Here is a 13,945-nt window from a genome sequence, read left to right as displayed (position 1 = left end):
CGATTTTTGGTGCTGAATTCCCCAGAACTGCCTCTATTACCCTCCTTACCTGGGAGGTTTCAAGGACAGACAGATCTGTTTCTCATTTTAACCATCTGGTGGCATGGAAGGGGCAGAGGCAAAAGACTACTTACATTAAAAGTTCCTTTTCCCCCCACTTATTTTTTAACATTAGTATAATGCATCCAGATGCCAAGACACTGAGAACCACTGAACAAACCAAACAACTGCATCCAAAAATGAGTTAAACTCAATAATTATGACATGTATTTTGCTTACAAGTGAATCTTTTTAATTGTTTTTTATAACTTGAATATCCTCTACCGTTTGTACAATCATATAAGATCTAAAACAAATTTCTTATTCAGGATTAGGCCTTTGCACTTATTTGCCTCCCAACACAAGGAACAGACCAACATCAAAAGGCACACTGTGTTTATGAACACCATTTCTCTCTGCTCCAGTTGCCAAATTTGTTCCTTTCATGCATTGTTTGATTAACTTTTAAAATGATGCTTCTCTGCCTATCTGGATAGATAAAAGACCTTGCAGTTTTTCATTGATACATTGTCATCCTTTACTATTTTCTGCATCTTCCTTGCCGTAAAGTTATGTTTTCTATTCTCAACATTGAGGATACTACGTGTCTAACCTATCATTCAAACCCATTTTTCCACTGAAGGACTTCTCCCTGAAAGCACGTTACTTTGATTGCTGGTGTCTGTATGGCTTTGTTTCACACCCATCATGACTACTGATTTCAAACAGAATGCTGCAAACCAGCATGCAATGTTACTTTATCAGTCTCTTCAATAAAAAGTAAGAACAGATTTATTATATAGTCAATAATAGTTTTCAATTCTATGCACTAGAGCTTTCTGTACTCAAGAGTCAGTACTATAAATGCATTTCTCTATTTGAAAGTATCATTTGTGTGTGTTTGAAAGAGGAAAATAGAAGTGTTACAGACACACAAGTGTGTGAGGTTACACATGCTGCTGCAATCCCCAGTCACTTTTGACACAGACAAAAGCATGGTTGCACAACTACACAGTCCCACATTAGCTTTAGTTAATGCAAAGTGAAAAATACTCTCTAAAAAGTAATTGCAACTTGTCCAATACCCAATTTCACCAAAAATGTAGACCATCCACTGCCATGGGACTTTACTATACACCTGAGGTATTTCAGACAAAAAAAAAAGAAGAAAGAAAGACCAATTCCAAAGCTAAGGACTTTTATCTAAGACGTTTTCCCCCTGCCATCTGTATTTTATATGAAAGATAATCTGAATATAGGTGCCTTGGCTGGCTTCAGTTGTAACCAAAAGGCAAAAGCTGAGAATGATTTCCTTCTGGAGAGCAGATTTCTGCTACTCGGGAGCGCTATGCACCAGTCCTAAAATATTACCTCTATTCAGAAATGAATAGCAAGCCAACACACTTCTTTGAGTTGTGGTGTAGTGCGTGTCCAGCAGGATAACCACACAGATGGCTGTACCTGGACCAGCGCTGGTAACTAACGGTAGTGAAGGCACGGCGCTCCACAAAGAGCACTGCTGTCCCTTACTGCGAGGTGGGAGGCATGCATCACAATAGCAAACTCATCTCCAGATAAGACAACTGCGTTCTCCAGACCAGAGAGGATTTAAAATACAATTCTTTAGTCACTGTTGTTTTTCCTTCAGCATCGCTCCTGGGCTATGAAGACAAAATGAGCAGTAGGCACACACCCAGCTTGAAAAGTTATCTTTGCCACATCCTCTGGCTATTTTCCTTGATCTTATCTGGGCTGAACTTCAAGAAGCTGGTCTCATCTGTCCCCAGGCCTCCATACCACTGCCTGGAGACTGAACTAGTTGATAGCTTAATTTATTGTGTTATAACAAATAGCGAGTCTGGAGCTCTGGTGCCCACAAGAGCCATATGCCCATATCATAACTTTCTCCTTTTAGGTTTGCTTTTCCTGTCCTAATTTATACTTCCTCAGTTACAGTACATACATTTACATGGTTAATGTTCAGATTGCTGAGATTACACCATAGTGATGCATGCAGTATAAATGCCTAGACAGATGGATGCAATATCACAGATTTCTGAAAGGAGGAGAACTTGCAAAGCCAGAAGCTCACACTTCAAGAAATCTCATTTGCTAGCACAGGGGTCACTGAAAATAGATCTGAATGCTTAAAAAGCAGTGAAATACTCTTAAATAAAGCACTACTGAGAAAGGTATATACTCCTTCCTAGAAATAGGCTCTAGTCTGTTCGGCTGCCAGGAAATGATCTCAAGAAATCCTGATTTTTTTTCAAATATATGATTTATAACGAGTAAGTGCCAATCTGTTCTGCAAACTAAGTCTGTGCAAAGGCCACTTTGCCAATAGCCTTCCTCTTTAAATAAAAAATGATGCGAAAATGAGACCTCTTATTAATTAATCCAGGATCTGTCCTGCAGTTCCAATGTTTCACACATGGAATAGATTATTTCTAAGCCACGGTACAAGTTTAAATCACTACTGAGTAAACAGTTTGGACTAATACCAGAGGAGAGGTCTCTGGAAGAGAGTGTTTCTCTCTCCAATTACTAATAATACAGCAATAAGACAACAGGTGCTGTTCTGCCAAACCCTCTTTATATTTGACAAAACAACCTTTCCTTTCCACCCCACAGATTAAACCCCCACACTCCAAACGGCGCAGAGACAGGAGCAATGACTGCTCCTTCGATGATATGCTACCAGTACAAGGAAAAGTGAGATTGTCACTCATAACCACCTGCCTCTCCTGAGGAGGGATACAGGTATTGTACAGCAATGCTGACATTTCAATCCCATAAACTCTGCTTTTCAATTCCTTTCTGGTTAAAACAGCAATTAAAAATATGCTGCCTTACCGATCCTTAAAGGTTACTGGCAAGATAATATTAACAGACATTAAAGGAGCTTCTTGATGTAGAGGACATAATGAAGCAAGTGAAAATTAGAGCAAAGAATGAAAAGCTGGTGAAATTTAAGAAGTAATGCATACATTATAGGAAATATACCTTTCCCTGCTTAGCTGTGCTATATCACATTTCCCACAGTTTGTTTCAGAGTCCCCCTTTGCCTTTCATCTTACACATATTTCAGCACTGTTGTTATGCAAGATGGGGAATCATTCATTTTAACGTGATACTGAGCATATTACCACACAAAACCAGAGAGAGGCTACCATTTTACTGATTATCTAATTAAGAAGCTCTACAATGCAAATTCTTTGCAGCCCCTTGCTGCACACAAAAGATGCTGCATCTGAAAAGCCACATGCACGTAAAAGCAAAGAATTTGTAAGTGCTTCTGATTTTAGCTTTTTCTTCCTCTTGTTACAAAAGCCACAGCTATCACTCTCTTTAACTGCTAATAAAAGCAATTTAATGACAGGTAGATTTGCTGGTTTGTAGCTTTGAACCCCCCCCCAACACACTCACTAAAGGAAAGTAACTTTAGCTAGAAAAGAGATCCTCGCAGCACTATAGTGAATAATTCATCATTGCATTTTCCTTTTCATCTCATTTTTGCCAGTAACGTACACGACTGAAAATATTGCAAAATCTAAAAACAACCACAGACAAGGACTTCCAGCAGCAAAATACACATAAAACTAGCAGGCAGGTTTCCCCAGCTTATATAATAACAGCTTTAGTTCCACAGAACCCCCATCACTCACCGAGGACTGAATTCACTTGAACAAAAGCAGAGCCCAGTCACCAAATGCAGCTTCTCAGGACTCTTAATGCGAGATGCTCCTGTCTGCTGTTCAGTTCACACTTGCCTTTATAACTAAGCCAACCAACAACATTCAGTTGCTGAACCTGATGAATTATAAAACGGTAGCTCCCAGACTCTCATATTTTACATCACAGGGGGTGGTCATCCAGCATACACACTGCCTGTGTACATATATTCTGCTATAACTCATCCTGATAAACACATCAGTGCTGGCAGCAGTGACAGTAATTGGTGCTCAGGATGTACAAGCACAAACCAATAGAGCACACTCCCACCTCCTGCTCTGTGCAACATCTCTACCTGTCAATCACTGCACCTTGTTAAGGTGGAATGAACAACTGCACTTTAGGGGAGAAGCAAAACTTGGAGAAGAAACCATCTGCTGATATGAATTCATCACTTAAACGTTTCTTAATACAGTAGTAAATGTAGCTTCAACCTCCTCTAGATGAGGTTTTTATGGCTAATCTTCATAAAACCTTCCTTTCTTAAAGACACAGCTCTTGCTTAGTGACTAACTCGGAGTTTGTAACTTCCACTTTCATGAATGGAAATTATTCAGGCAAATTCCATGGACATTAGCAAAGATAAACTAAAAACTTTACTCCAGGAAGAATGACTGCTAAAAGCAATATACTTGGTAGGTGAAATGATGTGTACATTTTACAAGCCTCTCAAAAATGTTGGTAGGTTTTAAGAATATCCTCTAATTTACAAATACGTATTTGTAATGCTCTTCACTTATGCCTGCATTGTTCTTAAAGGAAATTTATAGCTACAAAATAACAGAATCAAACAGCTAAAACTTAGACCCATCAATACAATCAATGAAACTGAACATTTTCTAATGGGATTAATTACAGCAGTAACAGTCACAGTTGCTGCACATGCCTCAAATAAACACTCACAATTAGCCCCTAACAAGCAAAACTGGTGATGGTAATGGTAATACACAGCCACTGGAAAGGGTTTTGTATGGCAAGACCTTTATGATGGAGCAGAAGCTGCTCTTCCAGAGCTGAGCTCCAGGAATTTTGTGTGTTTTACACAAACTCCAGGCTATTTGTACCAGCACGGAGTGTGAATGAATGCTTTATTTGGGACGATTTGCTATTTCTACACCACTGGTGACGACACTCAGAAGGCTCCATTTGGAGCCTGAACTTGATCAAACTCCTTTCGTTCCTCATGCCTGCAAACGTCTCCCAGTGTTTGGTACCACAAAGAAAGGTTGTGCTTAGGAAGGTGAGCACAGTTGTGTGAGCGGCTGTGCATCGCCCGGATGCTTTTCCATGAACAACTGGGCTGAGGAATGCAAATGAAGCCTCTGCCGGCAGCCCCAGGCAGAAACCCAACCCTTCTCACCATCTGGACCAGCTGATGTGCGTCACGATGTGGGAACAGGGTGTTGCATTTCATGCATAGCAAAAGCAAGTCCTATATATATCCTTTTTCTCCCGTCTTCAGCTGCTTGTTCCCCACTCCCCATTCCTCATTTATTTCTTTGTGTTCAGCACCTTCACTACGTGAGAAATATTTCACTAAAGGCCAGAGGCACGAGCAGTGTTTCTGCATGTGCTACTGGCTCTTACTATAGCGGCTTGTATGAAGGAAAAGCTGTGTGTCGCTGGGTGGCAGAATGTAGGGGAGACATATCAGGGATTAATCAGAGTAATGGTTTTGATGTCTTTGTCTTTCTCAGAAGGAAAGGGCAGCTGAGATCCAATAATTGGATTCTCCAGCAATGCTGACTGGGAATAATCCAATAAGGGCAGAAAATATTCCAAATGACAGATCTTAGCTCATTAAGAAGCAGCAAAAAGACCTGTGCCACTGGATTTGGCTTTTATAGCCAATTCCTATTCTCATGGGCTTACACATTTCACTTGCAAATCATGGAGGTTCTCTAAAATGACCCAAGCACAAAAGTTTGTTGTCTTGTGCACTAATTAGGGGGTTCTGACCTATTTTTCATATGTGCCCTAAATGGCATCCATTTTCCATTTTGCTTTGCCTTAACCATTCAGGCTTGAAGAGGCTTCCCTCTATGTAATCTATGCAAACATGACACTGCTTTACAATAATTTGGTGAAGTGTGATTAAGACACAAGCAATGCTTGGTTGGTTCTCCTTGACCAACATGACATTCACCCTAAAATTCAGCTCACCTAAAACTGACCAATATCACAATAATGTAAGCCACTGCAATATTTCATAGCTGTGTGTGGGTGGCATGCATAAAGCACAATCTGTGGTATTACACAAGAGCCACAATTCCAAGAAAAAAAATCACTACCCCATTTCACACTTACTTGCAATTTTGAATTAGATATCCTGGTTTCCATGTTATCTTTCCATTAGGAATATTTTGTAGCCAATATTTCCATAATATTCAGCAATGTAGTGCTCTGTGAAACTGCTACCTTTTTGGTGAATGGATACACTCATCACACAACCCATGTCCTTGGGCTCTCCACATATGTTCTGGTGCAGAATGTAAGATTTCACATTCAAACTTACTCACTTCACTGACAGGTGTGTGAAAATCCCATATGGCTCCCAGATTTCTGTATACCTTCATGTATATATAGTAGATATTTTAAGGCATTTGTAACAAACACATTTGGTATTGACTTTGAGATTCTTTGCTTCAAGCTGCAAACTAGAAATGATCTAAAAATGAAACAAAAGACAAAAGTGTTCCCATTTGCTGCCAAAACGTGACTACTTTCTTCCACAGTCACATAGACTATATTATCTACACATCAATAGATATCACAATAGATATTACTACCTATCGAATAGATATTTGTTATCTAAAGTAAGCACACAGGTCCCTGGGGAAAAATCAGAGCATTCAACTGGAATAGCAAGAGTAGTTCCTTTTCTGCTCAAGAAGCAGCTGAGGAAACTTCAAATTAAGAATAACTATGGGCAGATTTGATACTACCAAGCTCACAAATTAGCTAGTAAATTCACACCCCAGTGAAGCAAATTGGATCTCCACAGTGCGGACCCAGAGTTCCAGGTGAATAAATGTGCGCCAACAGCGATAATCTCCAGGCTACATCAGATGATATGGATGACCGGTAATCCTTGCCATGTGGCCTAAGAAGCCATCATGCACACAGGAGGGGTGTTTATTCGGTACCCTGTGTTTAGCAGTTACGCTCTTCAGTTCCTCCAGTGAATGTCTGTCAGATTTACACTGGCTAAGGAAAGGCTCTTTTGTTTGATAGCCTCTGTTGATGGCACTGTCAGAGAGTACCTGTAAAGCAAAGAGCCCAGCAGGATTTAAAGAAAGAATGGGCATTTTTCATGCAATAATATCCAGAAGAACAGTAATAACAAGAAACATAAACCCTTCAGTGATCAGGGGATCTAAGAAAACATCATTTCCTCATGGATATTTCTCCTTTGAGCTCAGACTCAACACATTTCTCTGCCTCAGTCTGAGCATTTAACAATAGCCCAGCCTCGCCTGGGCCCCTTACAAGACAAAACCCAGAACCTCGAGGGCTGCAGGTCACAAACCAGGTCATTGCTTTGCTTCCTTCCTGCAAAGGCACTGATTTAGCTCTCCCTCCCTAATCCCGCTGAAAATTGCCATGAAATCCGTATGAGCGTAGTTAGTTCTGAGACCTACCTTATTTCAAATCAAAACCAGCTAGGTACACTTGTAAAAGTCCTTTATTACATTTGATAAAGGTAACCACAGGGAATTTCAACACCTATAGTCTCAGATGGGCAGTCGGGTGATATAGGGCTGCTGTACCTTTTGAGTAATGAAATCTATCAAACTTTCAATTCCAGCTGAGACCACTGAGGATTTATGGATTTCACAAGTTCGATTCCACTGTCTGTAGTCTCAACCCAATGAGAATTTGTTCTTCTGTAAATATATGGTAAACCAGTACTACACATTGAGTCAGACAGAATATTTCATTCTGTAACCTACATACATCATACATTGCAAAATAAACAGTAGTGAGAATGTAAATTAATGTCATTGACACAGCAAGGCAATGGAGAAATTAATTTCCTATCAATGCAGCGCGTTTGCAATTCCATTTAAGAACAGTTTTAAAATAGTTTCAGTTTCTAAGATTAATCCTCCTAAGTACAAATGAATAAAACTGCTTATTTAGATTAATAAATAAATTAGCTGGCACAGGGCTTTGGAGATGCAAGGACTGCACAAGTGCTATTACTGCAATAATATTTTTCTGAATTACAGTTTTCTTCCTCAAGTGCCATCTTTTCTGCTACAAGTGCAGAGTAAAAGCTGAAGTCTTCTCTCTGGATGAGGACTATGTGTGAAAAAACAGGGAAATAAAGAGGATATTTGGTTAGGCCTGAATGAACGCACACCCAAGGGAGCAATTCCAGTTGATCAAGGGCAATGACAAGACCTTGCTTTGCTAGTTAGGAAGGCTGAAGTCCCTTAACAGTGGCTTCATAGTCTCAAGAATATAAATGATATTATCAGTAATAAAGAAGAGCTGCTAAAAGGAGGGAAGGCCAGATGGCACTTTCCCTAAAGCCTCTGGAGAGGCTGCATGGATTTGATTTGAAAGGCCTTTTATAGCACCCCATGAACCTGGAATACTACAGCAGTCCATTTATAAGCCAGTGGATATCTCAGGAGCAGCCTGAGACTTCATAAAAATGTTGATTTTCTGTATGGATTAGGTTGGTTTAGCTGGTTAAAGGCGCTGAGAAACTTGGAAGGGATATTTCAGCATCCAGAACTTTTTGGGGCTTTTTGTTATTGCTGTCTGGACTTTCATTTTCCCTTTAACCCAGGGTTTCCTATTGTTTTCTTTCTGCTGTTTCATTTTAAATGAGTTAAATTCGTCTGAAGGTTGATATTCAAATCCAAAACAAATCACAAAGGATTTACTAACTCAAGGAGCTGGAAGAGTACCTCACAATCCATCTTCTATTAGGTAAAAGATTAGATTCATAGAATCAGAAGAGTTAAGGTTGGAAAGGACCTTAAGATCATCCAGTTCCAACACCCCTGCCATGCGCAGGGACACCTCACACTAAACCATCTCACCCAAGGCTCTGTCCAACCTGGCCTTGAACACCACCAGGGATGGAGCATTCACAACTTCCTTGGGCAACCCATTCCAGTGCCTCACCACCCTCACAGTAAAGAACTTCTTCCTTATATCCAATCTAAACTTCCCCTGTTTCAGTTTTAACCCGCTACCCCTTGTTCTGTCACCATAGTCCCTGATGAAGAGTCCCTCCCCAGCATCCCTATAGGCCCTCTTCAGATACTGGAAGGCTGCTATGAGGTCTCCACACAGCTTCTGTTCTCCAGGCTGAACAGCCCCAACTTCCTCAGCCTATCTTCATACAGGAGGTGCTCCAGTCCCCTGATCATCCTCGTGGCCTCCTCTGGACTTGTTCCAACAGTTCCATGTCCTTTTTATGTTGAGGACACCAGAACTACACACAATACTCCAAGTGGGGTATCACAAAAACCAGAGAAGCACCTTCTACAGAAACAGAAGATCTTACAGTCAACCTCCTTATAAGCCTGGTACAGGGAGCAAATGAGTTAAAAGCTTTGTATAGCAAAGAATGGTGGAAGGACATGAAGATCCTCCTGCGATTTGCAGTTTAACTCTGCGTGCACTCTGTGGTGGGAGGAGTAGGTGGCTGATTTGGGGAAGAAGCACAGCGCAGGAATGATACACTTGACTCCTCTGAGGATGGTGATGAAAATCTGTCAGCTTGGCATAGTCCTTCCTGTTACCTATAGCAATTACTGACGCATGGAGAAAGTAACAGCTCTACAGGCATCACGGTAAGAGGCACGGTATGTGTGGTGGCGAGAGCAGATCTGCTTTATTAAAGAAGCCCACGGCAGTGCTGCATGGAGCCATCCATGGAAGGGGACAGAAGATGAGAACGCTGAGCAGTCTTAATGAGAAAATAGTGACATTCAGGCCTGCATTTGTGGTAGATCATAAAAAATAAGCGGCCTGAGGATGCCTTCTGCACTGGTTGTGACAAAGAGCGAGTGCAGGAATCGGTATGCACACACTTTTAGATTAAGTTTTCCCCTCCTACAGTTCTCTTTCAGGAAAGGAAATTTGAAGCCTGGATGACTAACTACAATGCAGATGGCAGAGCAATGTAGAGATACCCATTCTAGCTCCAAACGAACTAGTTTAGATGACACCATGAGTGAATTTAACCTACTCATTAAACTCCACTGTTACGCTCTTCCTGGAGCCTGAATATGTAAAGCAGTTTGTGAACCACACAAGCCAAGGAAGGACAGCAAGTGATACTCAAGCTAGGGCTGTGCCAGCCGTTCTTGCAAATTTACTTCTGCAGTTTTCTGCCATTTCTTGTGAATGTGCCAAGAAAGTACCTCCAACCAAGGCACAATATATGCAACTGCAGGAACACCATTGCTCAAAAAGAAAGGAAGAAAGAACTGCTCTGCTGGGATATGGCAAACCCTCCCTCATCTCTGCAGGAATCATCTGTAGCTGAAACTGCAGATTTACTGTCTTGGCTTTAACGTCAGGCCAATTAATTCAGTTCTCACCAGAAACCTTTTTGGTTAGGGAAGGGGGATGATACCCTGGTGAACCTGCTGCGTGGGGACTTCATGCTCAGTGTATTCCTGTACTGCCTGGGCACTCTGAAGGCATGAATGGAAATGATACTCCACCTATAGGTCAGCAGCAACCATGAACAGGGAAATATATCTGTCATCCCATCACATCTGTACCTGGCAACTAAATTCCAGAGAGTCTAAGCTGAGCTGGGCACGTAAGGACAAGCCACCATTTTGTAAGGATTGCCTCTGATGGGACCCAGGAACCAGGGCACTGATTAGATGCTCTGTTCTTGAACTACTTATTGTTACTTACTCAAGGATTAATTAGGAGTGGGAAAATGCTCCAAGACCTTTAACTGAATAACTGAAGAATTAAAGGAGGTGAAATACATAATTCTCACTACAGCATCAGAGTCTCCAAGTTAAGTTTCTACTGAAATAACTCATGCTATGTAGATACAACAAGAACATTTGGTTAATGTTTCTTAAATGATATAATGGGATTGATCAGGAAATAACAAAGAATGGAACAGAGGGACTGTGTGTGCTAAAGGTGAGGATGTGCAGTTCTCAGCACTTAAGTTTGTAGCTTTCTATTCCTATGCTAAAAGATGGTAGATTTAGAAAAGATTTGAGGGAGAAATTTCTTATTATGAAGGCAGTGAAACACTGGAGCTGGTTCCCCAGAGAGGTAGTGGATGCAGCATCCCTCGAAACATTTAAAGTCAGGTTGAATGGGGCTCTGAGTAACTTGATCTGGTGGAAGATATCCTTGCTTATTGCAAGAGGTTTGAACAAGATGACCTTTAAAGTTCCCTTCCAACCCTAACTATTCTATGATTTGATGGTTCTATGCTCTGACCAGTTTTCTGCTGGACTCCTGAACTGGATAAACCATGGAAAATAAAAGCCAAAGGTAAAAGAAAAGTTAAGAGCAGCAGCGGGGAGGAGGAATCTGAGTGACTTCTCTCCCTTGTGCTTACAACACTACTGCCTTTTTAGCAGAGCACCTAGGAAAAGGAAAGCAGGAGCAAACGCAGTAGCTGAGAGCCCGAGACATTTGCTGCAGCAGTTTTGTTCCTGTGTATTTTGGGATGGACTCTTCTTCTGCAACTCAGTTTCTCAGCTCAGCACTGCTTCCTGCAGGTATTGTGAAGATAACACTGAAAATAATGATGTATTTAATCGTTAATGCTGCAGGCCACCTAAGCACCTTCAAAGCAAAGAGTGTTGCAAGACATAGCAAAGTCCAAGCAGTGATTTTCTCCAGTCCTTCTGTTTTTAACCACAACTAGGAAAAAGTGAAAAATCCTTTGGCTCTCCCCATGTTAGTACTGCATAGCAGGCAGTAACATATTCAGTCTGAGGGGTGTAAGAGGAAATGACATAAAAGCACTGTGGCTGAGTGTGCATACAAATTAAAGGAGCTTTTTCAGCTCCAGTTCTCAGAGAACGTGCTTATTGGCCCCTAAAATGTAATTTGGGGGCAGAATAATCGGAAGTGACATATGTGAATGAGAACAATAAAAACAAAGTGACCCTGAGGTGAACATGTGAGAAGTGGGCAATCCATACTACTCTGTGTTGGTACCAAACAAGGGCTTTAATAACAACATATAAAAATGCAGTAAGACAATGAAAACGGGCCTCTTTTATAGGAAACAATATGACCCTTACAAAGAAAACACTGTCCACAGTACACAATGAAAGGACAGAGAAGTTAGGAAGATGACTCCTTGGGGAGATCATAACCAGTTTCATATCTTAATAGATGGGATGTATCCTGGCAGTGTGTGACCCTACAAATATGATGGTATTTAATCAGAAGGTAATAAAACCTGGATACCTGGAAGTGCCATCAAAGTTCTGGGCATGCAAAAATTAGTTAGATTGGATGAGAAAGTTATGAGGAAAAAAATCCTTTTGCTTTTTACCTATAAATTTAGCTATTTGTTTCTCAGTAAGCATCCCATTGGACTACTGTACTTCACCTCTTACCTATTGAAATAACAAGGCCTTTTAGGAGGATGAAAAATGAAAATCTTACATCATGTGTGTTTACTTATATGCTAATAAAAAGAAGACTGGTAAATAAAGCTTTTCTGAGTATGACTGACCAGTAGAACTGAACAGTCAGTATAGGCTTTCTTCTCCATTTCCTTTTCTTTGTTTCTTCTTGCTTTTAATGAGGTTTTTTGTTGCTTTCCCAAATTAATGGTCACGTGGGAGTCAGTAGATACCCTCTGCCTATAGATAATTTAGGAACACTGTGTTGTTAGTATTTACAATATGAGTTTTGCATAATCATACAGTATTTCTTCCTTTCCTGCCTGGTGAGATGTAAATATCAGCACTACATTTCTTGGGCAAATATTCCTATGAAATATGTTTATTATAAAAATATTGCCAACAATAAATTCATGCAGACATTATCTGGAAATTAAATGCAAATGATCACAAAACCAGATAAATCATGCAAATATATATGCATGTTTCTTGACAAGTTTTTGAGGTACATGTTTGGCTTTTCTCAGAAACCTAAGAAACATAATTTTGAAGGTCAAATAATAATTAACATTTTTATTCTTGTAACATAATTCCTATACTATTACTATATAGAATGCGGAATGTACTTTTATACCCTGCTTGGTTTGCAGTTAATTGATGACCAAATAAGCTTCTGGTTTTAATCTACAAACTTGTTGACTTAAGAAGATTTGGAGACAATTAGGGAAACTCAATTAAATGTATGAAATCAATATATGCAACATTTAAAGCATATTAACATTCATGGGAGTCACTTACAGATCTTTCTTCAAATGAAACTACCAGAAATTAAGGCCTATTTGTTTCTGGAAGAATTAAATGCATTTGGGATATTAAGATATTTGATTTAATTTAAGTTGATTTAATGTAGTGCTCTTTGCAATGAATTGATTTTGTTTAACTTTCTTTTTATACCTGGTCAACAAGCTAACGACTTCCTGTGGGAAAGCACATCTACTGGCATTAGATTGGATACGGTAGCTAGAAATTATTTCTGACCTTTCCAACCAAAACCAAATCCTCTTATTTATTCCCATGCAGTAATAATAAAAGAGGCACAACCTTTGTTCAGTTCATTAAAATTTAGGTGTACACTTTATGAAGAAAAATGACAGAGGTACAAGTCATTGAAAAACTCAGATTAGAACTCAATATCATACTGAGGAAGAAAAATGTCATTATACAGTATGTAACCACTGATGACAGCATTGACAGCTGAGAAAATATAATTTTCAATGCTAATCTTTTTCTTTGAAGCAATGCTGCTATAAGTGAATGTCCCATATTAATTTAAGCTAATGATTTGTTTGTGATAAATATTATGACTGCTGAAATCTAAGGAACGTTTCATAGCATTTTCTACGTTTGAGGACTTTTTAATTACAGTTGAAAGGCAACCTGGTATGTAGAGTCATGTCCTCTATGTATTGAGCATTATTAGGACTAAAAGAATTTTATAGTCTGCATGGTAAATCCAGGTGAAACTTGATGAAGGACTCATGGATCTAATTTTGCCAAAACTTAATCTCCACAGCTTCATG

General features: G+C 39.9%; 1 protein-coding gene across 37 annotated transcripts in view; it reads right to left on the bottom strand.

Annotated features, from left to right (window-relative positions):
* Positions 1-13,945, bottom strand: part of DLG2 (discs large MAGUK scaffold protein 2) — a 1,003,655-nt gene that overhangs the window by 117,360 nt on the left and 872,350 nt on the right. Inside the window, exon 1 of one of the 37 annotated variants that reach the window (XM_062639133.1) lies at positions 3,708-4,020. The exons of the other annotated variants lie outside the window; for them this stretch is intronic. The gene's annotated coding sequence lies outside the window, so the exon portion shown is untranslated. Of the gene's footprint in view, positions 1-3,707; positions 4,021-13,945 lie in introns of those variants that run through there. 37 annotated transcript variants of the gene reach the window in all.

The sequence above is a fragment of the Pezoporus occidentalis genome, unplaced genomic scaffold, assembly GCF_034315485.1.
Source record: "Pezoporus occidentalis ecotype Australia unplaced genomic scaffold, CSIRO_AGI_Poc_V1 ctg6, whole genome shotgun sequence".
Lineage (NCBI taxonomy): Eukaryota > Metazoa > Chordata > Aves > Psittaciformes > Psittacidae > Pezoporus > Pezoporus occidentalis.
Note: the sequence above shows the minus strand (reverse complement) of the source record. Positions and strands in the feature narration are given on the sequence as shown.